The sequence below is a fragment of the Podarcis pityusensis genome, assembly GCF_964106645.2.
Source record: "Podarcis pityusensis genome assembly, chromosome: 5".
NCBI classification, from domain to species: domain Eukaryota; kingdom Metazoa; phylum Chordata; class Lepidosauria; order Squamata; family Lacertidae; genus Podarcis; species Podarcis pityusensis.
The window spans coordinates 84,109,428-84,134,058 of NC_138032.1; the positions used below are offsets into that span (position 1 = coordinate 84,109,428).

At 40.4% G+C, this 24,631-nt stretch overlaps 1 protein-coding gene and 2 long non-coding RNA genes across 3 annotated transcripts in view; 2 read left to right on the forward strand and 1 right to left on the reverse strand.

The window, feature by feature from the left end:
• The window catches only part of LRMDA (leucine rich melanocyte differentiation associated), a 755,532-nt gene that overhangs the window by 179,524 nt on the left and 551,377 nt on the right, over positions 1-24,631 (reverse strand).
• On the forward strand, positions 1,035-5,453 carry LOC308478284. The gene is made up of 3 exons (XR_013987019.1): positions 1,035-1,065; positions 1,646-1,711; positions 5,402-5,453. It is a non-coding gene; the product is annotated as an uncharacterized lncRNA (long non-coding RNA).
• Positions 7,158-16,568, forward strand: LOC308478251. The gene is made up of 3 exons (XR_013986972.1): positions 7,158-7,278; positions 15,199-15,281; positions 16,332-16,568. It is a non-coding gene; the product is annotated as an uncharacterized lncRNA (long non-coding RNA).

Consider the following 24,631-nt stretch of genomic DNA (forward strand, 5'->3'; position numbering starts at 1 on the left):
GGCAAGCCCTAGTAATAATAATAATAATAATAATAATAATAATAATAATAATAAGTAATCTAAATTGACATACAGATTATGTGATGTCTCAATTCAAGCTAGTGTGTCCTATGCAGCAAAAGAGAAAATCAGATGTACAAACAAATGTCTTGAACAAGGAACAAGTCAGCAAAAGTCTTGCTGGAGCTGTTAAAATAAGAAGAAAGAAGCAGCTTGCTGTGCATGTTTTGATATAGTTAAGCCAGCTGCCCAGACTGTACTTCTGAATGGAGAATGTGAGCAAATTTTGGTTACTGTGTTTTCAACAAGCAAAAGACAATGAGCAATAGCCCAGGATAAATAGCCAATGAGTGCTTTGGGGGTCAATAAGCAATAGTGAAAATGCATATATGCATATCTTGAAAAACGTTATGTGTAATGCTGTGGAAGGAAGAAATATTGGGGTGGCTGGATAGGAAACTGGGAGGTACACTGTGCCTCTGCAGCCTTCCCCTGCTTACAGCAGCCTCTGCAAGTCCAACTGAAGGAGCTCCAGAAATGCATATTGCTAGCTGACAACAGATGCTGCTGCCAAAAGAGAAAAATGGCAAACAGTCTCCTGCCTGTGCATGCACAGAAGTGCTCTGCATGCACAGACAGTTCCTCTGTGGATCCCAGCCGGCATCATTTAATGTGGCATGTGCCAAGAAGATTCAATTTTTAAAACCACATAACAATGACCAAACTGTGTGGCCCCCACCTCTAAAGGTAAACACTCTGACAAAACAGCAATGTTAGCTGAAGCTATTGCAAATTTAAATTCAGCCCAAGGGAAGACTTTGAACCATTCATGTTTTAAAACTTGCAATAAAACCCCCCAAAACAAAACCCAAAAGTATCGGCTTAATGGTTAGCCAACATCTTGTTTCGTAAGGTCAGAAATAACTATCTGGAGGTTAATGTACTGGACCTGAGACTTCTATTAAATGCCAAGCTTTGAATTACTTTGTACAAGTGATTTGGCCTCCCTGTGCCTAGATTTCCAGCTTCTAAAACAAGAATGAAAAATAACTGCAGCTTTGAAAGGTGAGACATTTGACTCACAAGAACAACTATGGCCCCGCTAAGGCTTATAGATACATTTAAAGTCATTTGCAATGTCAGATTTCAGAGTTTTAAGTTCTTTCCCTAGAATTCACAAAAAGGCAGAATTTTATTGAATATAGAGATACCAACAAAGCCAAATATTACTCAGAATATTCTGGCATTTATCATCAAAATGTGCAATTTTTGTCAAACCTACTGTGAACATTCATCTTGCAACTGAGTACTGCAACCCTCTGTGCCTGATTTCCACTGCAATGATGAATGTGCCAGCAAAACCTACATTCTATGTGAACATTTAAACCAACATTTAGAGGAGTTTTGTTTATCACAAAAAGAACTTGGGGTCAAATTCTTGATTGTGTCCATAGAAAAGCAAGCAAAGTCACTTAGAACTGCAAACGGAGATTTATGCTGAATTTCTTCAAGATCAAGTTGAATGGCCTCTGTTTTCAAACGTTCACAATGATGCTTTTCCAGTTGGCCAACAAGCAGCAGGAGTAGCATTTTGAACACCCTGCTTTACACCTCTCCCTCCATTTTACTTGGTCTTCTGTTTTAGAATCATGGACCATAGATCTCCAGGGTATGGCAGGACCCATATGAAGATATTGCTGGTCAGACAGTGGTAAGTACTGAAGACACTGATGAACTGTAGACTGTGTGAATATCAACACACTCCAGGTGAAGGCTGTGGGATGATACATACTTCCTGAACAATGCTCTGATAATTTATTTATTCTCAAATATAAGTCCTAAATGGAAATATGACTAATTAACAAAATACCAAACAAATGGCTATACAAACAGCAAACTCAACAAAAACAGTGAGTAAGTGTGCATGAATCGAATATTTTTCTATTGTTTATTACTATAAATCGCGGCTCGAGTAAAGGTTGTAACTTAATATGACAGGAGATCTCCATTTTGAACTTTATTGACACCTACACCAGTCTTATCTCAAAGGTGTCCTGGAAGGCATACAGGAGACATTCTGAATTCCTAATACTTTATGTATAGATCCGCACTTGTAACCTAGTTACCAGCAAAATCTTTATCAACACCTGTTAAAGAGTAGCTGCTACCTGGGGTTGCCAACTTGAATAAAATATTGGGGGGGGGGGTAAGTGAGCCCTGCCGCACATAGTTGATCACATGATACAGTACTGCACACACGCATCATTTGAATGGCACTGCCCATCAACTCTGGAGGGCATGGCCTCCTCAAATATTTTATGGGGGGGGGGGGGCTGAAAGGACCGCAAGCTCTAGGAGTTGGCTCCTATGGTTGCCACTAAGATAGATTAGTCATTGCCCACTTGGATTATTTTATTTCAACTTTTAATGAAGCAGAATAAAAATAGGGAAATATGCAGGAAACTCTAGGGAGACACAACAGAACGATAGAAATATTGGAAGTATAGGAATTGCTCCTCTCAAGCCCATTCCATTAGGATGCATTGGCTAAAATTAGTACAAAAACCCTGGCTTTTCAATGGCTCCAAGCTCCAACAAGGAACTTCACCTTACTCAACTCAATCAAGGAACCAACACACACTTTGCCTTAAGGACAGGTATACCCTTCCCCTCCGTTTCTTGTCTTGCTGTTAGTGTGGGTTCTGTGGCAAAATGGTCACATACACTTTCTGTAGGCTTTTAAGAAGAGTTAGGGATTCTTTCACTCTTTAGATCAAGGGGTGTTTGTATATATATTCTGTAGGTTTTGCTGTCTGCTTAAATTGTAATTTTGCTGTCTGAAGCAACATACACAAACACACATACAGAGAGAGAGAGAGAGAGAGAGAGAGAGAGAGAGAGAGAGAAAGGAAGGAAGGAAGGAAGGAAGGAAGGGAGAGAGAGAGAGAGAGAGAGAGAGAGAGAGAGTTACTTTCCTTTAATGTACTAATCTTTCTTTACTCCTTTTGTGTGAGAACTTATTGTGGGCATAAGGTTACATGTAAACACATATTTATAATGAACATACATCATAGCTCTAGCAAAAGATCCTAAACCTCTTGGTAGTGTGCGTGAGGTGTGACTGCTGGACACGCATATGCATTCAGACACATGCATAATAACACAGCCTTAACACAAAAACAACACACCCACCCAATGAAAACTCTCTGAAGTATCTCATCTTTCGGAAAACTTCAGTAAACTAATTAGGCAGGTGGTAGTTCAAGGAGGGGACCACCACAGAAAAGCCTCTGCTCCCCATTGCCATCCATTTTACCAAGAGCAACAGCGCTCAGAGCAGAATCTACTCTCTGTAGTTCTCAGAGGCAAGAAGGGAAGGCATGGTTTGTAGGAATCCCAGTTAATAAGAAGTCTGGGCAACCCAGCATGGTTTGAAAGGAAAGAAGTAAATCTAACTATTTCCACAACAGGGACTATACTTGGCTTCCTCAAAAGCATATTGTTTCAATCCCATACACGCTCTGACACTGTAATACAACTGTCAACTTCTCCTTTCTGTCTAATATAAACAGAGAGAATTAGAAAGAACAAACAGCAGTTGAGTTAATCCTTTGCTTCATAAGTCTTCTGCTGACTTCATGATCTTCAGCTAGTTCTTGCCTATTTGTAAATGTTGTGAGGGCTAAACTGCATTGACACAGCAAGCTGGACCACAATTCCATAGAGAGCTTTGGGATTAGAGTGACTTCCACTCTACTCATTCCTGCTAATTTCTTTCCTGTAAATAATGAAATGTATAAGACCTGCGAATTTGCGCCAAGTCAGACACACAATACCCAGCCCATATTGTTTAAATAAGCCTCACAGAATGGAGGCTACACACAGGTCCTGAGAGGTTTTCCATTTCATTTCTCATGTAAGTTTTCATTTTCCACTGCCCAGCCACTTCATAAAGTACTGCAACTTTGCTTTAGTGAAAAGGTTAGCTTTGCTAGCAAAGAAAGTTGGTGCAGTGGTTAAGAGACTGAGCTATGAACCAGAAAAACCCAAATTCAAATCTTGCCCCAGCCAAGAAATCACTAACTCTGCGCCAAGGCATGCTCTCTCGGCCTGCTCCTCCTGTCTACCATGTGAGCACAACACTGGCTAAATTTCCAGAGATGTAAAAATTACTGAGGATATTATATGTTTGAATTCTATAAATATCAAAAGTTTACACATCATAGCATCCAAGATACAGCTATTGGTTACTGCCCTGTAATCATAAGCAGATATGTCAAATTGTGTCCAGACAAAACAAAGTCTGACATTTGTGCTTGACATTGAAAACTACAATTGTGTGGCATGGATAAGTGCAGCCACACCTACTGGACCCACCTCCATTGCTGTGCCCCCTTCATCAAGGGCATGTATGCAGAGGGGAGCCTGCTGGGTGCACACAGGAATCTCTGTAATGTAGAACTACATGAACCTCACACCCAAACAGAGCTAGACTAACAAGCCTATTGCCTATACTGAGCTTCTGGTTATAGGATGCGAACAGAAACAACATAAAGATTATTTAGATTGGTTAACAGGCAGGTGCTGGTTGACAGAAATGGATTAATCAGTGGACATTCCAGCAGAAAGGTACATGTTAAACATGGAGCTTACATACACTCTGCTATGTCTCAGAACTGAAATGCTTTTCAGGAAAAAGAGAACCTAAAGTCTTTTGTGGTGTTCTGTATATTTCACATTTCAAGGCCCTCTGTTTACACATTGCTCCTCATACTGGAAATCACTGTCCTTCCCAGGGGTTAGGGGTTCATCCACTAAAGGAGATCTGGACTCGCATGGTGAGACGAACCTATTGTTTTATTTCTTTAGATGACAATGCAGACTATGTTGTTGTGGTTAGGGTGAGTTGAAAGAGGGATTGACATAAATACTGGCAGGATGAGATTGACATCTTGCATATCCCATTGCCCAGTAGACATGTATAATATCCAAGGGATTTTGGAAAAATGCACAGGGCAGTATGGTTAGTGTGCCCATAGGCTGGTCAACGTACTCTTGTGGACTGCTCAAAGAACATACAAAATGCATTAGAAGATAATGTATCACACTAAGTATTGCTGAACTGAAGTATTCGGTCTAGCAATTTTCAGACATTTCAGTAAGGTGTGAATTAATTGTCCTCTAAAGGTTGGGTTAAACTTTAAGGGGCAAAAAATATTCTTACACTTGGCGGGGCAGCTGTTTTTTCACATTTTCTATAAACAAGCAGCGTACCAACTGTGCATTTTGAGTCTAGGCATGTGGATCCTTACACTCTCATTTTGATCAACACACAATGGATGAAGCCTGTAAGCATTCTCCTCCACACATTCATTTCTACTCTGTTTAACTATCTCCACAGATTTACAATCTTCAAGGAACCATACATCATCTACATAAAAAATGAAATTCCCTAGCAACACTTTTTTTTCCTTAAAAAAAAAAGCTGCTTTACTTTTCCAAACCACTGTCCATTATTCATGTGTTAAGTGGGGGACAGATCTGGAAGTAAAATGAAACACAAAAACACCTTGAAAGACAATTAGTTTTAACTAATTCACATCTGAAGACAGAGAACAAACTTTTGTTACAACAGCTTTCAAAAAATAAATTTCTTCAAAACCTTGTCAGAGACCAGATGTATCCTAGTTACCATTACATAATGCACAATGTTTCACTTGTATAAAATAGAAGATAAGGGCCCAGGGGAAAATACAGTATACACTCTTTTAAAGTTGTTGCTAATGCCTTCAGATTGGGCGCCTGAGTGAAATAAGTGTTTTCAAAATGTAGAAATGGGTCGAAAGGCAGGGTTGGGCTGTCACTGCTGGACTCAACAGAGCCTTGTTTCAAACTTTTTCCAGAATTGATGAAAATTGCAGCCATGTTAATAGAATTCCATTTACCAGCAGTAATGTTCTGAATGCTCTTCCCACAGAGGTCCACTAGTTTGCATGGGGACACTGGCAAGGTGATTCCCACTCAGTCCAGTAAACCCATGCCAGGATAGCATTAAAACACAATAAATGCATGAACTGGAGCCCAATCATGTGGTTAGCATCTCTTTCACACAGAGGATCATTTGAATCAGGTCTTCATTTGTTATGCATCCAAGGCTGGATCTGGACATATCAATGAAGCGTTTCAGTTAAACGTGTTGCAAACTTTGAATGAGAAATCGGGTAAGCAAAAACGGAACCCCACAGCGCCATCTGGTGTCACAGTGTTAGAATGCATAAACAATACATATAAAGTGTTTTTTCTTTTCCAGTGTAGCTGAGTCCTATGTCAAGTGTGGAGAACCTTCGGTCCTCCAGATGTTGTTGAACTACAACACCTGTCACCCCTGGCCATTGGCTGATGGAAGTTGTAGTTCAGCAACATCTGGAGGGTCAAAGGTTTCCCCACTCCTGATCTAAGTGGTATGTAACATCAAAAAAGGAGTGAGAGGAGTATGGAATGTTTGCATTTCAGAACTGCCTTTCTGGTTCCGACCAGTCCAGACACGTATTCTGTTTTCCAACAGGGAGCACTTACAAGTCTGCTTCTGAGATAACTGATGGAATTACCAAGGAAAACATGGACTTCCTTTTGTTTGTCTCTAGCCCCTGGTATTCAGAACTATACAATTCTATACTGTGGAAAGTGGAAATTACCTGACCAAGAGTTCATTTACTTTGTGCAAATCCTATATAAACCAGGGCATGAACTTTAAATTAAGAGGGTATTCTTAGCTAATTTATGAGGTTTTAATGGGATAGCAAGTGATAAGTTTTGTTCAACATATTATCAGTTTAAACCTGTTTTTCCTCCAGTGAACTCAAGGCAGAATATCAGCAGTAGAGTGATAAAGCAGCTGTTAAATATGTATATGTATATGAATATGTATATGTATATACATGTCAGATAGCATGCTGCCCTTTTTATTAGGATCAGCTGACAGTGACAGAATAAGAAGCTAGTAAAAAATGGTTTAGTGGTTATGACACTGGGCTTTGGCTGAAGACCTAGGTTCATTTTCCTATCAGCTATGAAGTTCATCTTGAGACAGTCACTGCCTAAGCCTAACATACCTAACAATGGGACCATGTGCCAAACCTGTCTTTCAATCACTATCACCACCACATGCCTACAACACTGGCAAATTCTGCTGCAGCAGATGATGTTGTCCTTCCCCCACATTCCTGCTCCCTGATGCCACTGAAGAAGACAACGGTTTTATCCATTTTATTCTCTGAGGTATGCTAGGTCAAGAGCTGGGCTAAAATCATTCCATGCTGTTGGTGGAAAATCACATATTTGCGTTCTCCTATGTGTAATATCTCTCTAGAAGAAGAAATAAAAACTAGCATAGAGTTGGGTTTCATTGTAAGATGAAAGTCCTGTTTTAAATTGGTATTTTCCACACAGTCTGGTACATAGTCTATCACTTCATCCTGAGGCATGTGTAGAGTAGATCACAGGGACTGACCCAAGTCATCCCATGAATTTCATGGTTCAGTAGGGATTTGGACCCATATTGCCAACAAAGGTCTGTATAGTTAAAGCTATGGTTTTCCCAGTAGTGATGTATGGAAGTGAAAGCTGGACCATAAAGAAGGCTGATCGCTGAAGAATTGATGCTTTTGAATTATGGTGCTGGAGGAGACTCTTGAGAGTCCCATGGACTGCAAGAAGATCAAACCTATCCATTCTGAAGGAAATCAGCCCTGAGTGCTCACTGGAAGGACAGATCCTGAAGCTGAGGCTCCAATACTTTGGCTACCTCATGAGAAGAGAAGACTCCCTGGAAAAGACCCTGATGTTGGGAAAGATGGAGGGCACAAGGAGAAGGGGACGACAGAGGATGAGATGGTTGGATAGTGTTCTCGAAGCTACCAGCATGAGTTTGACCAAACTGCAGGAGGCAGCGGAAGACAGGAGTGCTTGGCGTGCTCTGGTCCATGGGGTCAAGAAGGGTCAGACACAACTAAATGACTAAACAACAACAACAACATTGCAACAGTCCAATATCCCACTACTCCACACTGGCTCTATATGTGTATATGCTATATTCTGTTTTCTACCCCGTCCACAAACTCCTGTTTTAGAATTAAAGGGAGAAAGAGGATTTTCTGGGGGGGGGGGATGTTTCGTAGGGTTGTTTTTTTTAATATAATCCCAGGTAATTCTAATCCGTCCTTCTGTTAAATGGATTTATGCAAATAACATGCCAGCCGCTTCAAATGAATGAGCCTAATGCTAGTTCCCTGCGTTATCTCAATCAACTGATCCTCAGCACCAAAGTTTGAAAATGATCCCCATTTAAAAGCCTACAACTAAAATGGTATTCCCACCCCCCCACCCCTGCTAATTTGTGGCAGTCTTTTTGATGGTGGGGAAGGTTGACAGAGAAATGTGTTTGAACAAATAACATAATACCACAACTTGCCCTCCAAGCACGCTGCAGCTTTAATCTCTGATGGCGAGAGAAGAGTAAACAGCGCAGGCAGGGGGTTCTCCTTAACCCACACATGGCTAATAAGTTTAAGATAGCAGGCCAGTGCATTTAAATAAAAACCCAGAGTCAGTTTAATAGTATTTGTTATAAAGCTATATCTAATTATATTAGTCAATCTTTATTAGAAGGCTCATAAGTGCAGAGAACTCTATTATAATCCGTCTTTCTAATGATCTCTTCACTATCATAGTCATAAAAGTCTGGGATAAATTAATCATCTGTTTGCAATCATGAGTAAACATCGAGTCAATTAACAATTGATAAATAAACAGCAGACTCCTGAGGCTACTGCTATTAGAAATGCAGGCACTGCTCATCTCCCACACAGCAGCACAGTTCCGCCATTTAATTTCAGTGTGTGTTTCAGAGCTAGGCCAAAACTATTTATCTAACTCTTGGTCACATGGACTGGGGGAGAGTTTAAACAGAGGGATAGATATAGATAGATAGATAGATAGACAGACAGACAGACAGACACACACACACACACACACACACACACACACTGCTTGAGCTTTTGCTCACACCCACGCTACACAGTCATACGTAACTTTCCCTTTTTAATCAAACAAACAAAAATCAGTTTTGGAAGGGCAGGAGATGCTTAAACAAAACAAATGAACTATCCTCTACTGGGTGAGAATACAGGTCTGATCTTTTCTCTTTGAAGGAGAAGAGCAGTTTAGGGGTGATGGTTTTGAAAGGAAAAACCTTCCTGAGGAGAAAGGTTAAAGCACTACTTTTCTACCTGTTGATCCATCACCCTTTGTTGCAAATTTCTATGACTGTTTTTTGTTCTGTAAATTCCCCCGGAAACTGCATGGAAGAAATATTTTGGACCTTCCTTTGCCATCAGGGACCTTCTCCAAGCTTGGATATTGCAATATACAGCCCCAGCACTTATTTCAGCCATACTTGGTACCCAGGGCTTGAACAAAACACACACAAATACTTTCAATAGTTAATCAGTATGTTTCAATTGCCATCTAAGTTCCACAATCATGCTGCCAAGGAAGATTATCTCTTACAGTAAATTCAAATTTTGATATTGAAATGGGGGGTGGGGAGTGGGGATAGGTAAGTTCAGCTCAACAATCCTAAAGGGTGCTGTTATTATACCCAGGCAATAGCTAACTGACAGCTCACTTTCACACAACATTTTATTTATTTGTTTGTTTACATTTGTTTACATCTACGCTGGGCTGCCCTTGAAGCTGTCCCAGAAACTCCAGCGGGTGCAGAATGCTGCAGCAAGGCTCCTCACAGGGTCTCTGCCTTGGGAGCATATTCACCCAGTGCTTTTCAAGCTGCACTGGCTCCCGGTGGAGTATTGGGTCAGATTTAAGGTGCTGCTTTTGACCTTTAAAGCCCTTCACGGCCTAGGACCCTCGTACCTACGGGACCGCCTCTCCCGGTATGCCCCACGGAGAGCCTCAAGGTCCATATATAGCAACACCCTAGTGGTCCCGGGCCCTAAGGAAGTTAGATTAGCTTCAACCAGAGCCAGGGCCTTCTCAACACTGGCTCCGGCCTGGTGGAACGCTCTGCCTCATGAAACCAGGGCCCTGCAGGATCTGATTTCTTTCCGCAGGGCCTGTAAGACAGAGTTGTTCCGCCTGGCCTTTGTCTTGGAGCCAATTTGATTCCCTCCCTCTCTTTCTTTTTTCTTTTCCTTCTCCTCCAGCGAGGAGGCTACATTTTAATACTTTAATGTTTCAATATTTTAATGTTGTATTTTAATTTTGTTTTTAAGTTGTAATCATTCAACTTGTTTTTATTATTGCTTGTAAGCCACTCGGAGCCCGGCCTTAGCTGGGGAGGGCGGGGTATAAATAAAAATTATTATTATTATTATTATTATTATTATTATTAATATCCCAGCTTTTCTCCAAGAGTTCTATGTGAGATATATGGTTTCCACCCACTCCCAACCATATTACCATCACAGCAACCCTGTGGGGTGGGTTAAGTTGAGGGTTAGTGGCTTGCCCAATATCAGTGAGCTTCATGGCCAAGTGGGGATTTGAAACTTGGATTCCTGGTGAAGCAACAGCTATGAATGTGAATATTTGTCAGCAGAGCTTGCAGAGCTTCACTGGCAAGTTTATTTTATTATCCAAATCCCTTTTTCAGAAAGTCCAGCGTTTCCAGAAAACACAAAGCAATGCTAGATGAAAGGGTGCAACCAAAAGATGAGGGGGATGCTCCTGAAATATTTGGTAGTAGAAAAGGAGGTGCGAAAAATGCAAGGCTACATAAAAATCTTATAATCCATGAGCAGCCTTGATTGCAATTTTTCCACCAAAAGCAATTAATTTATAGCTTCAAACACAGGAGATAGAGAATCCTGTTAATCAAGAAAAAGGGAGCCATTTATTGCAACTGTTCTTTTAGAGCATTTAATAACATTGCATCAGCTTGCACACAGCAAAATAAAAATTGAGGATGGGAGGAGGAAGGTTAACAGGAGACATGCCAGAATTAGAAAATGAGGTTCAAGGTAATATTTCAACTGTGAATTTTTAAACTTTAATGAAGTTGGCACACACTCCTGGTGTTAGATAACAAATCCTGGTGTCAGTACTATAGAAATAATCCACTTGCAACCCTGAGCAATTTTATATTTCTGACATTCTAACACCTTATAAACTGTATTGATAGCCCACATATACCATAATACTTAGGAGCTCACCCATAGGAAATATTTTTATAAGGCAGAACTGTGTAAAAGCACATAAAAGCAACATGAATTCTGAATAGTAACTCAAAACTCCATATTGATCGAGGATGCTTCCATTGTTTAGCCAAAGGCTAAACCGACCCTAGCTGCAACCTAACATGCTAAATACCAGTAAACTATTCCATCAAAGTTCCTACAGGTTCCAGTTGTGATCGCGTCGCTATCCTGCAGACTTGGAAATCATGGCCATGTTGATAGATAAAGATAAAGGGACCCCTGACCATTAGGTCCAGTCGTGGCCGACTCTGGGGTTGCGGCGCTCATCTCGCTTTATTGGCCGAGGGAGCCGGCGTACAGCTTCCGGGTCATGTGGCCAGCATGACTAAGCCGCTTCTGGCGAACCAGAGCAGCGCACGGAAACGCCGTTTACCTTCCCGCCGGAGTGGTACCTATTTATCTACTTGCACTTTGACGTGCTTTCGAACTGCTAGGTTGGCAGGAGCAGGGACCGAGCAACGGGAGCTCACCCCGTTGGGGGGGATTCGAACCACCAACCTTCTGATCGGCAAGTCCTAGGCTCTGTGGTTTAACCCACAGCGCCACCCGAGTCCCATGTTGATACACAATGGACAGCTTTTCTTGTCCACATAGTCAAGGCCTGAAAGGTAGTTACTTTAGTGATAGTGTCCCAAGGTGATAACTTCTGCCCAAGCAAGGACTTCCAGGGTGCTTGTGCCAGTCACTTCTTGCCTGCTTTAGGCCATTCATACATGACTGGGTTTCTCTGTTTGACAGTCTGGTACCAGAAGCAATCAGGCCTCAATTTTTGACACACTAGGTCCACCAGCAAAGCTGATGATAGAAGGGAATGTAACATTAGAGCATCCTTAATTAATATACACAGTAAAAAATAAAATAACTGCATAACAATTTAATACTCTGCGAAAAAGGTGCCACCAGTGAAAAAGCCTGCCTCTGCATTACCACGCCACATTTATCCTCGTTTTGACTATAAAAGAGCGTGCAAGATAGCTAACAGCATTCAAGAATTACAAGCAAACTATCATAGTAATCAAAAATTAAAACAATTCTGAAATAACAATAAGAGATAACATGGCAGGTTCATCAATCAAAGCCATCAGAGTCAGCATAAAAACTCAGGTTAATAATAATAATAATAATAATAATAATAATAATAAAGCCTGCCTTAAAGAAAAAGTATTCAATGAAATAAGGGGAGGGAATGAAATAAGCCCATGGGGGAGAATTCCACTCCTGGGGTGCAGCCATAGATAATGCCAACTTGTGTGACCTGATCAACCTAGTATCAGGCCAATGGAAGGAACAAGAAGTACCAACGAAAGAAGAGTGGCAGATGAAGGTGATGGACTTTGCGGGACTGGCGAAGCTGACTGGGAAAATCCGAAACCAGCATGATCAAGCATTCCAAAAAGACTGGAGTAAATCTATACAATATTTGAAGGACCATTGTAAGCAACTAACAACACAGGCAGGGTTGTAAGAAGACTTGCAACATTAACTGTATTTACCTTTTTTATATTTATTTAAAATTAAGACACTTCAGATGAGTGAATTGTAAATTGGAAAATGTGTAAGTGCTATGATATAGAGGTTAACTTTGAAAATCACGAGGTGGGAGGGAGGGGAGTCAATATGCTCTTAAGAGCTAAAGAAGTAAAGTGAATAATGATGATGTGATTAAATATTATAAAATGGAAAATCAATAATAATAATAATAATAATAATAAACCTAGTAGTATCAGGCCATAGCAGAACACAGAGAAGGGCTCACCTTAGATAGGATGTATCACTGTGGATAGGATGGTAGCAATTTCACTTATCATCTTCCTATTTCCATCAAGGATGGATCCAAAGTAGTTAGATAAAAATAAAAGCTCAACCTGTCAGCTAGGATTAAACCCCAGCACCCAAGAATCTAGAGGGGGAAATCTTGCACCCAGGGATCTGTTCTCCCACTAACCTGTAACAATATTTTCAGGGGCTACTTTCAGTTTCCAGGCCTCCAGCTGATTACTCCAAAATGTTTGGACATTTCTTCTCTCTTTTATTACTGGCAGAACTGTTCTTCTCGAGAAGAACAGAAAACCCCAAAGAACTCAGAAAACTTGCCCAAAACACATTTCCCAAACTTGGAGTGAATTATCCATCAGTTCAATCAGTTTCTTTTCAGCAACCGTTAGACACATTCCTGAGTATGAACCACCTTCTCCTATATTGAGCTGTAACTTATGACAGCAGCTTTAATTAAGATCTACTACATAACATGGAAGTAGAGCACATGTATTTGACCATGCTAAGTGTAATTGGTTGACTGCTTTCTTTGTCATTTGATTGAGGACCTTGATCATATTCATTTTAATAAAATTAGGACAAGTATCATTTCAGAAAGAGAAGTAATTATCTCTAAACTGTAATCTGCCTTCCTTCGAAACGTATGACATGAAGAGTTCTCCTTAATGGCAAACTTATAGTCGAAAGACTTAATTAAGCATCTTTTCTAATCAAATTAACTTTCATTTCCTAAGTAGAGGTTTCTAACCTCAAAGTGGCTTTAAACCATTGTTTCTTTCAGCCATTACCTTTGAAGAGAAAGATAATATCCCCTTGAAGTGATCCTCTTAGAATGAGCTATTATGCACTGACTACAAATACAGATATAAAGCTGAACTAACACACACAAACACATACTGCTTCACCAGCTATTTCAAGCTAAGTTTGAAAGCTTTGGAATTAGCTCTGATGCCAGCAGGAAGTCACAAACAATATGTTTTGTCCTTTTAAAATTAAAAACAAGCTATTATGCAAAAGCATTTCTACACGAGGAATCTGCAAATGAAAAGGTGTAAAATGGCAGGTTATCATGCACCCTTCTGCTGTTTATAACTGGCAGGGGCTGTTTAACGTTAACGAACAATACACAACAAAAGACTAGTATTTCAAGCATTTGCTTTGGTATACACTTTGAAAGTTGATGGATAAAGGTAAAGGTAAAGGGATCCCTGACCATTAGGTCCAGTCGTGACTGACTCTGGGGTTGCAGCGCTCATCTCGCTTTACTGGCCGAGGGAGCTGGCGTACAGCCTCCGGGTCATGTGGCCAGCATGACTAAGCCGCTTCTGGCGAACCAGAGCAGCACACGGAAACCCCGTTTTACCTTCCCGCCAGAGAGTGGTACCTATTTATCTTCTTGCACTTTGATGTGCTTTTGAACTGCTAGGTTGGCAGGAGCAGGGACCGAGCAACAGGAGCTCACCCCGTCGCGGGGATTTGAACCGCCGACCTTCTGATCGGCAAGTCCTAGGCTCTGCGGTTTAACCCACAGAGCCACCCGCGTCCCTCATATTTTACTAAATCTGCCTACCTGACAAGTAGTTCAACCACAGGTTGCCTTGTTACTTCATCAACTTATCTGAATGACTTTATGGTTCAAAAACAATGCAAAACCCAGGTCCCAGAACTCTGTACCCACTATTTGTAGTTTCCAGAAACAATCGGCTTTTGCAGTTTGCCTTGGGTTTTGTATTAGTTTAAGATTCATCTTAATGGGGTTTTTTTGTGCTGCTTTAAAAGCTATTTTTAGCTGTTTGCCTTGATACGCACATGTAAAAGGTGAGTCATTAATTAATTAATTGTAATTGTTTTTGAATTGCAATAATAATAGATGCATTTTAAAAATGTGGTGCTGGTATTCATATCTTGAGATAAAGTGCTGTAGATGCCAGTAAAAAAAACAAGTCAGTGATCTGTTTCAAGGTGTACTATCACAAAAAAGCATTGATAATAACAACTGCTGCTCCTGCTATTCAGGAAGCTGAAATGAAAGGCACAACAAGCAGACTGAAAATCAAGTTTGGGACTCATTTTATCCAATAACTTAAGCAAATGGGGTGGACTCAACTCAGCGTACTTGCTCCAATACGCTGTTCACTCTTTCCAGATCAGGTATTCAGTGGTGTTTGCCCAGACAGGCCAACAGCCAAGGGAAGGTGAGGAGAAGCCATGCAGCCATAAGGAATGAAGGTCTGTGACCCTGACTGTAGGGAGCCCCTTTGAGGTTTGGTTTTGTTTAGCAGAGACTACTCTGCAAGTCATTTTGCCTATATAAGCACTTTCACGGGCTGAAAATGAAGGTTCGGAGCTGGATGAGTTTGGGAAGCCGACTTCCAAGATTGATGGTAGTCATCATGCCATGGAATTCCAACCACATTTGCAAAATTTATTAAAAGCCCCATTCTGTTTAGAATTTCTAGCCATTTCTCCAGAAAACATATACACACGTATAGCGTGTATATAAGTGCCTGTGTTTATGTGTATAAAGGCGACTCTCAACTTACGTTCTGGAAATCTCACATAAAGCCAAAAAATTTCCCTGGACACCTGCCTCCCCCTTTTTTTGCCAAATGTATAAAGCTGAATCCATGCAGGTTAAATGTGTACAAGTTACACTTTACAAGTGTGTGTGTGTGTGTGTAGCCAAAACATTTCAAGAATGTTCCATCTTGAATCCTACTATGAGCATGCCCCAGAAGCAATTTGTCTTGTTGGTACCTTCAACATGAATATTATGTGCATGTAAGCAATATGGCTACTCAAGTGCACATAGGCCCATTAATGAATGAATGAGGTTTGATTGGCTGGTTTACTGTGATAATATAAATTTACTTTTGCAAAAGCTTCTATGGTAGAGCACAGTGGATAAACTTAACAACAGCCTTTTGCTTAGACTGCATCCAAAGTATGCAATAGTAGCCTAACTCAGTGGTAGAACACATTCTATGCATGCAGAACAGCCCAGACTCAACCCAGAGTATTTCCATTTAAAAGCCTATTTTATTTTTGAGAAGACATCTGCCTAGGACCTTGGAGAGGCAGGGCCAATCGGGCTAGGCCGAATCCAATGATCCAACTCAATATGCTGGATTGGTTGCAGCTTCCATAACATCCTGCCCCTCCCCATGACCCCATGGAGATCCCTTATGGGACCTCAGAGGGCACTTATGCATAGGCCAGCCCATCTCAGAAGAAGTAGTTTATATAACTGGATATCCTAACCTGGCCTTTTTTTTACAGACTCCTCTCTGAGCAGACAGGCTGTGGGTTCCGCTGTAAGCAGAGAAGCTGTTTCCAGATCAGGACACCAAGCTGTAATTGTGGCCATTTTAACTTAATCCCTGCAGCAATTTCACTCCTCTCTCTTTCTTCATGCTGCGGGCACAGAACAGCATCTTGTGTAATGATCAAAATGCATGCTACTGAAAATGTGGCAGAGAAATGTGTCACCACGTAAATATATTATTTAATGCCCAAGGTTATTGTTATTAGTGCTATGGTTTTGTTCCAATGTTTTGCATTTTGCTTTCTCTAAAGGAAATTGCTTGGTTATTTTTCATCATTAGAGTTTTGCAGGTACAACATGACTTACTCCTAGTATGCGCATGATCGTTAGATTTAAGAGCAAAACAGCAGGGAAATAGTCAGAGGAACACACCATTAAGTCCTTTCTTTATCATCCTTCTCTAGCCTCCCTTCACTAAGCATGCTGATTCCCCCCCTATTTTTGTTAAATTGTGATAGACATCCAAACATCGAATGTGCAGGTTTTGTTCATGGTTGATCCAGGCTGTTTGCCCAGCACCATGACAAGCACCTGTGTTTGAAGTGGAGTCTGCTATTGTAATATTTAGTGAATAGGATTTCATTGGGAACTGATCTGTGTGCAGTGAGGAAAAAGGTCCTTTTACACACTACTTGTAATGGAGTGGAAAATTACATTTCCCATTGCAAGAACATCCCCATTAGCGGGAAAGCATATTCTTTAGCAGAGAGCTGGAATGCACCTCAGGCAGTGACGGGGTGACAGCCCAAGTAATGGAGGCTTGGAAAGACCTGGAAGATACTGAAATGAAAAAATGTTTTTCTTTATACATTGTGGTTGCTTCATAAACGTTCTTCCCTGATACATCAGAAGCAATTGGATTTGGAACACTGAGGTAAAACACAAATTTAAACAAGCATGCTTGTCATTTCTGAGAAGGAAATATACCCTTGTAGAATAGAAAATGTTATAATATTCTCCTTAAGTTACTGTCCTAACCACTCAGTTTATGGTAGAGATGCTCCATTGTTTTAGACCGCTGCTATAACTCTGCTACAAGGGAGATTTCATAAAGTTTGATGGCTTATGGCCGGTTTATGCATTATGAAAGCCAAGCGGAGACCGCTTGAAACAGGCTGTACTGGGCCATTGATCCACAATGCAAAGCCATAATGAGAACAATGGCTTCCCTCATGGATTGCTGTGAACAAGTGGAAAGTCTCCATGGCACATTGACGGACATTCCTGACAGGAGCTGATGGTAGCTCACATCCTATGTTAATGGCTGCCACTAGTGATGCTCCTTAAGTTTATCCATCTCACAACATGTTAAAAGTATTGCAAAATCATGACCTTTGCCTTTGAAACTAGTCTTCTGCCCATAATTCATACTGAGAGTGTCATGAGTTTTACACACCTCTGTTAGGTTCATGTACAAGCTGAGTTCCTCAGAATAGATGCTTAAAAAGGTAGCTCCTGTATTGGTGTTTGGTAACTGTTTGTTCCTTGCTGACAGTGACATGAACTTTTAAAAATGGACATCCAAATTTCTCCCACAAACCCCAAAGGCAGTGCAGGCATTGTGTAAAGGGGATTTCTATAAAAGCAAGTCACAAGTCACAAAATATAAGAGGAGCCCTGCTGAATCAGACCAAAAGCCTATCTAGTAGTGACCAACCCAGTGTTCATTGTTAACAAGCGTCCACACCATCAGTTCTGTATTTTTTATTTTATTTTTTCAGGACCTTAAATTTGCATCAGGTCATGGTTTTCTTAGAATGCATTGAGCTTATGCAAATTTCAAATACTGTACACCTGAAATGCGCACAAGTAAATAAAATAAGGGTGGTCAGTTACATATCAAAAAAGAGGACACATCTCCATATGCTACATTTTGTGTATATTTTGAAATAATAACAATAATTTAAATAGAAATCTCATGCATCTCACCCAGTGCTATTTTTCTAGAAAAAGAGGTGCCGGAACTCATCATGAACATCTCCCTCGTTCTCTTAGAATGGCAATGGCACACACCCAAGAGGTGCCGGAACTGAGTTCCAACAAGTTCCAGCTGAAAAAAAAGCCCTGATCTCACCATAGAGAGGAAGGCTGAGATCAGATCACTTGTGCATCTGCTCTTTTGGTGGCATCTTTTGAAGGGCAACTACAAAGCCCCTGCTCTCCCTTCCTCTAATTCTTTATCTTTAATCCAGACCTCAACCAGGCAATTTTTCAAAGAGAGTACTTTTTCCAGAGACCATCCTCTGCCAGATCCTTCAAACAGAGGACTCTTCATTGTAAAGGATAAACATGACCACCCTAACTCAAACTTCAAAACAAGCACCCCATATTCTGCAATACCACAAGGCCCATCCATCACATATCTTTCAACTAGACTATTGCCCTTGTTGGATGTGTAAACGTTATAAAGTTCCTCTGATGTGTACCAAGGCTCATTATCATGAATACTGCACCTAGCAAATTTAGTCTTCTTGTGATTTATTACAGCACATGCAAGCATTTTTTGCTTTTTTGTTTTTTGTAATTGCGTCACTTTGAAGTAATAACTGTAGTCACTAACTGTAGGCAGATACGGCTTGCCACTTTACTTGAACAGATCTGTTGCTAATATATGGCAAGCAGCTCCTGCTGGGTGGACTCCTGATTGCCATGGACTTTCTGCAATTCTGTCTTCAGTTTACACAATAGTCACAGTTTTGGACTATATCTTCAATTTAGGCCTTTAAATTGGACTAGCACATTGTATCCCTTGTCCATCATTCGCAGCCTACCATTCCAATATATCCTTGGTGAATCCCACCCAGCATCTCTGGGCACATCTTCACTCCTTTGAACACCATTACATTTTCTACAGATACATCAGCTCTGTCATTCCAGAAGTCACTGTGTGTGCCATCTGTGCATGAGCCTCCCTGCTTTATGGTGAGTCAACGCACCAACACTATCTGTTGTCTTCTACCAGCATATGTGAGGATGCAATAAGTGTTGCAGGACCATGATCCCTCAGATTTGCACAGAATCAGAAAGCTGTAAAAGTGCGCACTAAGCATTTACAATTGTTGGTATGCTTTTGTACACTTCCTGGACAGGGATATTTTTTATAACCAAGGTTATAAAAAAGCTATCTGTCAGTATTTAATCAGCATATTGAATCAACGAATCAGAAGTGGGGACAAAAACAAACAGGAACACCTACTAGTATGAACAGGGAAGACCAAAGTTAGTCCACATATACCAATTCAAATACTCTGGCCTAATGGGTGAAAAGTGGATTAACAGCTAAATAATGCTCATATGTGAACAAGTCTTAAGGCTTTCTTTTCTTTTGTTCACCACCCCCAATACTCTCTCTCTCTCCTTGCTCTGGCTCTAGTTAGGAAGGTTTTTGCTTGTTGAATTTCCTTCTTCTGACTAGCTGTTCCGATGGCACAGTAAAAAAGGATATAGTGCTAATTCCCAAGACTCCTGGTCTGAATAAGATAGGAAATTGTATCCAGTGATACAGTTTAGTTACCTTTATAAAGGTTTATTGATTTCTATCTTTGTTTTTCATTATTATGGTTTTATGCATGTTTGTTTTTTAATTGGTTTGTGCATTTGAATTGAGTTTCAGTTTCTATTGTATTTGTGCACTGCTTGGAGAGTGATCAAGCAGTTTATAAATCTTCTAGATAAATAAACAAACCCTTCATCATCTAACCCCAACACTGCAATGGCAGCCAAACGCACACTGACCAAGCTACTGTGGGTCAAAATTATCCATAACCCAATTAACACTGGATGTTCAGCTATTTCCTTTGGTCTCAGGACAACCTAGCAGATGTTGGCACTGAAGAGGAGGATTCCATTTTGTTACATATATTTTTTGCTTCAGGCAAGCATTCCTGATGAATAACCTTGTGAAACTTAAACAGAAAAGAATCCCGTGGCTAAGAAATATATCACAGCACAAACTTCTGTGGACCACAGATCATTTAGTCAGATGTATAAAAAGACAAAAAGCACTGAGGACATTTTAAAACAAACTAGATTTTGTTGTTTCCATATCAAGTTATAGACCACCCCAACCCAAAGGCTTGAGTGGGAAGAGAAACAGAAACTGGTTATGATGCTCACTTAGCTGAGCCACTGCCCCTCCCTTAATCCAATAAAAGGAGCAATTCCATGCAACCCAGAACTATAAACCAGTGTGATATTCACCATTTACGCTAAACGAAATATGCATTCCACTCCATTTTTATGCATTCGATCTAAATGTACACAATATCTATGGTATATAATTATCTGCCTTAGAGAGTTCAATTTATTGTTTAAAAATAGAATAGATATTATAGAAAAGAGCAGCGTGGTAAAATGATTTAAATTATATTGGAGCGGTGGGAGGTGGGGGGGGGGAACTTGCTTAGAAACCCAACAGGAAAAAAAAATAATCTCAATAATACTCCTGATCATATTTTCCACTGTTAAGTGAGCAAAAATTGTGTGGGTGAGAAATAAATATAAATTTCTCGATGGCACCATCATTGGCATTTCTAAGCATTCTTTTTCTAAATATATTCTTTATCTGAGCTGTCTTGAAGTACTTTTAATATAATTAAAGGCACAAAATGAGTGCCAGACTTGTCAATTTCGACAACAAAGTGCTGAAAGTCTTAGTGAAACCGAAAGATCCATCTCCCACACATTGTAATGAATAGGTTCATAAAAGGAAAATAGTTTAATTACATTTTAGTTCATGGATTGTTAATAGGCTGGAGTATCTAAATTGAATAATGTGATTCTGGTATAATAATTATGTGTAAATGAACTTGTTTAAATGATATTTTACAGCTTCTTTATAAAATTACAGCTAGAGGCAATGCAGTGATAGACACACAAAGGCCGTGCAAAAATTATCATAAACTATTAGCTTGTTTGCAAAGGGTTTTATGTTAATCTTTTAGTACTTAAAGCACTCTGCAATTAACATATCACGGGGAGCTGCCTTGAAGCAAAGCCATGCAAATTGAAGTACTCAGATAAAAAGCCATTCACATTTTCTTTAAAAAAATGAAAGAAAAAGGGTAGTGTAGCACTCAAAGAAGACTGGTTTTATATTTGAGATTAAGGAGGTGTAATGATTGTGTTATCTAACGACGGTTGTAATTAAAGCTTTTCTCCTGAAGACATGACAATAGATACGGCATTGATTTCGCTGTTTTAATTGTGAAAGTCATTTCATTCCAGGGCAGAAGATATGAATAGCCTAAAATCAAAGGGCTAAAAGATGGCTTTGTTGATATTACTTGTTCAACAGCTGCCTTGTGGCTTGATACACAGATGAGAGGGAATGGTGAAAGAAATCCGGGAGGTGCTCTGTATTGTAATTTTCCTGCTGGTTTCCTTTCCTTTTATTGAAGGGGGGAAAAGGCAAGCTAGGATAGAATCGTAAACAAGCAGCCTTTTCACATCTCAGCGCTGTTTTTCCTCCATTAGATTCTCCTGAACAAAAGGAGTCATAAAAGGACCAGGACTAAGGCTTTTATGGCTGCACTTCACCAACGACAAAAGTTTATGCAATAAAGCCATCATCTGTTCTCAGAGATATCACACTTTTAGTGGAATATAGAACTCTCCGTGTGACAATAATTCCGGTTATCAGAAACACTACAGAGGCGAAACAAAACAAAGGGCAAAGAGCACAACAGTTGCTGTGTTTTATTTATGTTATGTGTACATATGCCACTGTCTGCAACGATAGCAGGAACCAGAATTTTCTATGACCAGGTTCTATGGAAAGAATCAATTCTGTGGAACATCACCAGAGAATTGAAACCTAGGGAAGGAGCCACTTTGAAACCAGTCATTGGGCAACTCTTACAGTATTAAGAAAAATGTGTGTGTTCTAAGTTTAACCTCCTGTTGCATCAAAGTTTGTATACAACTATTTTAACAGATTTTCCCTCACATTTGTATCACATTTGATACAAGTTCTTATGATTTGCCAGGGTTGGGTAACTTTGCCACCAGTATGGACTCCTTGGGGTTACATTCAATATAGCACTAAGTAACTAGTTCCATGAGGGACGTGGGTGGCGCTGTGGGTTAAACCATAGAGCCTAAGACTTGTCGATCAGAAGGTTGGCGGTTCGAATCCCCGCGACGGGGTGAGCTCCTGTTGTTCGGTCCCTGCTCCTGCCAACCTAGCAGTTCGAAAGCACGTCAAAGTGCAAGTAGATAAATAGGTACTGCTCCAACGAGAAGGTAAACTTGTTCCATCTGGGCAAGGATTCATGCTTGCACAATGAACAACATGCTCCTTAAATTTGTTCTGCAGGTTGTCCCAACCCTCCATTTGGAGAGGGTGCATGTGGCGGGGGGGGGTGGACTTCTGTTGCACAAGCATAAATCCTTGCACTAACAGAACAAGTGCATTGGAGTGTGTGCCCTCCTGTGTGCTTTATGATAAAGCATAAATAAGACCCAAGTCATGAGATACTCAATGGGAAAAAAACCCTCTGATGCTAGTTGACTGGACACAACATTTGAAATCTCAAAAGGTTAATTAAAACCTTGGTCAAAAACATTTGTTTGTTTGTTTGTTTTCCTATCTGGCTCCAAGTATTCCTCCCACCCCAGCTTCTAAGTTTTGCACAAAGTTTTCCACTCCTCCCAATAACTGAAGCGTACGCTCAAATGAAGAGTAAAGGCAATTAATCCCTCTTCATTCAGAGGATTAATCTCCTGTTGTTCAGTTTGCCTCTGAAACTGTGATCCCCTTGATTGTGAAGGATTCTGATGCTGAATGATGCAGTTCTCCTGCTAAAGGAAAGGAAGTCTGGCCAGGAAAGCTGCATGAATGAGATGCCACCTGAGAACACATATGTGCTAGTTCCTTTCCTCCAGCATCCCTTTAATGGGTTGCTTACACTTTTGTTCTAGTCATCCTCTCAGAGTTCAGAGAACAGTATATGTATGTGGGGTCTATCAAGACTTCCTCTGCATAAATGCTTGAATATATTTATGGAACTGATCCTAGAGAAATCCCATTGGCCATCTTTGGATATCTCTCTTGTCCTGTCTGGAATTCAAGCATTTCTTCTTCTTCTTCGTCTTCATCTTCGTCTTCGTTTTCTTCCCCCATATTTTTTCCAACTAAATTATTCTGAAACTACTTTCCTGGGCTTAGTGTGGTGTGAGAACCAAAGTTCCTTCCTTCCTTCCTTCCTTCCTTCCTTCCTTCCTTCCTCCCTCCCTCCCTCCCTCCCTCCCTCCCTCCTCACTTACACAACACTTGCACACTTACACAAAGTTACTACACATTTGACAAAAAAAGGAAATATCCTCAAAGAAGACCAAATTCCCCCCATCTTATATTTGTGCAGCTGGTTTTTACTGCCTAAGTGTAGACCCTAATATTTGTCCCTATTGAAATTCATTTTGTTAGTTTGGGCCCTGTTCTTCAATCTGTTAAGGTCGTATTTATTAATTATTTATTATTGAATCCCGATTCTGCCTTCAGTGGCATTGGCTACCTGTCCCAGTTTGGTATCATCTGCAAATTTGATTAGCATCCTTAATCTAATTCATTTTTAAAGATGTTGAACAATAACGGGCCCAGGACAGAACCTGCAGCACACTACTTGTCTCTCTCCCCCCGCCCCCCCATGACAAGGAACTGTTAGTGAGCACTCTTTGGGTTTGGTCTTTCAACCAGCTACAAATCCACCTACAAGTTACCTTCCAGTCCCCATTTTACCAGCTTCTCCACAAGAATATCATTGCAGATTTTGTCAAATGCCTTACTGAAATCAAGATACACTACATCAACAGCATTCCCCTAATCCCCCAAATTTGTAACTCTCTCTCTCTCTCTCTCTCTCTCTCTCTCTCTCTCTCTCTGTGTGTGTAAATAATGAGATTTGTCTGCTATGAAAAAAGAGGACAATTTAAAATAGAGGCCTGTCCTCTGTTAAGCTGCCCTACCTTGGCAATGACCTGCAAGCCCCTTATTGCTCTCCCAAATCGTGGGTTTTTTTTTTTTTTTTTTGTGGGGTTGGGCGGGGAGCAGCAGGCTCATTGACCAACACAGATTCAAAGCAGTTAGGCGAATTAAGTACAAGCAAAACAACCCTTTTGAAACTTGAATGTGCAGCCTGGTTTTTAAAAATTACTCTGTTGCTCAAAGCCCAACAGCCCACGTTAGAGCACTTTGCTGCAGAAAAAGAATACGTGAATGAGTGGAAAAGAAGGAAGCATAAACTTGAATTACTTA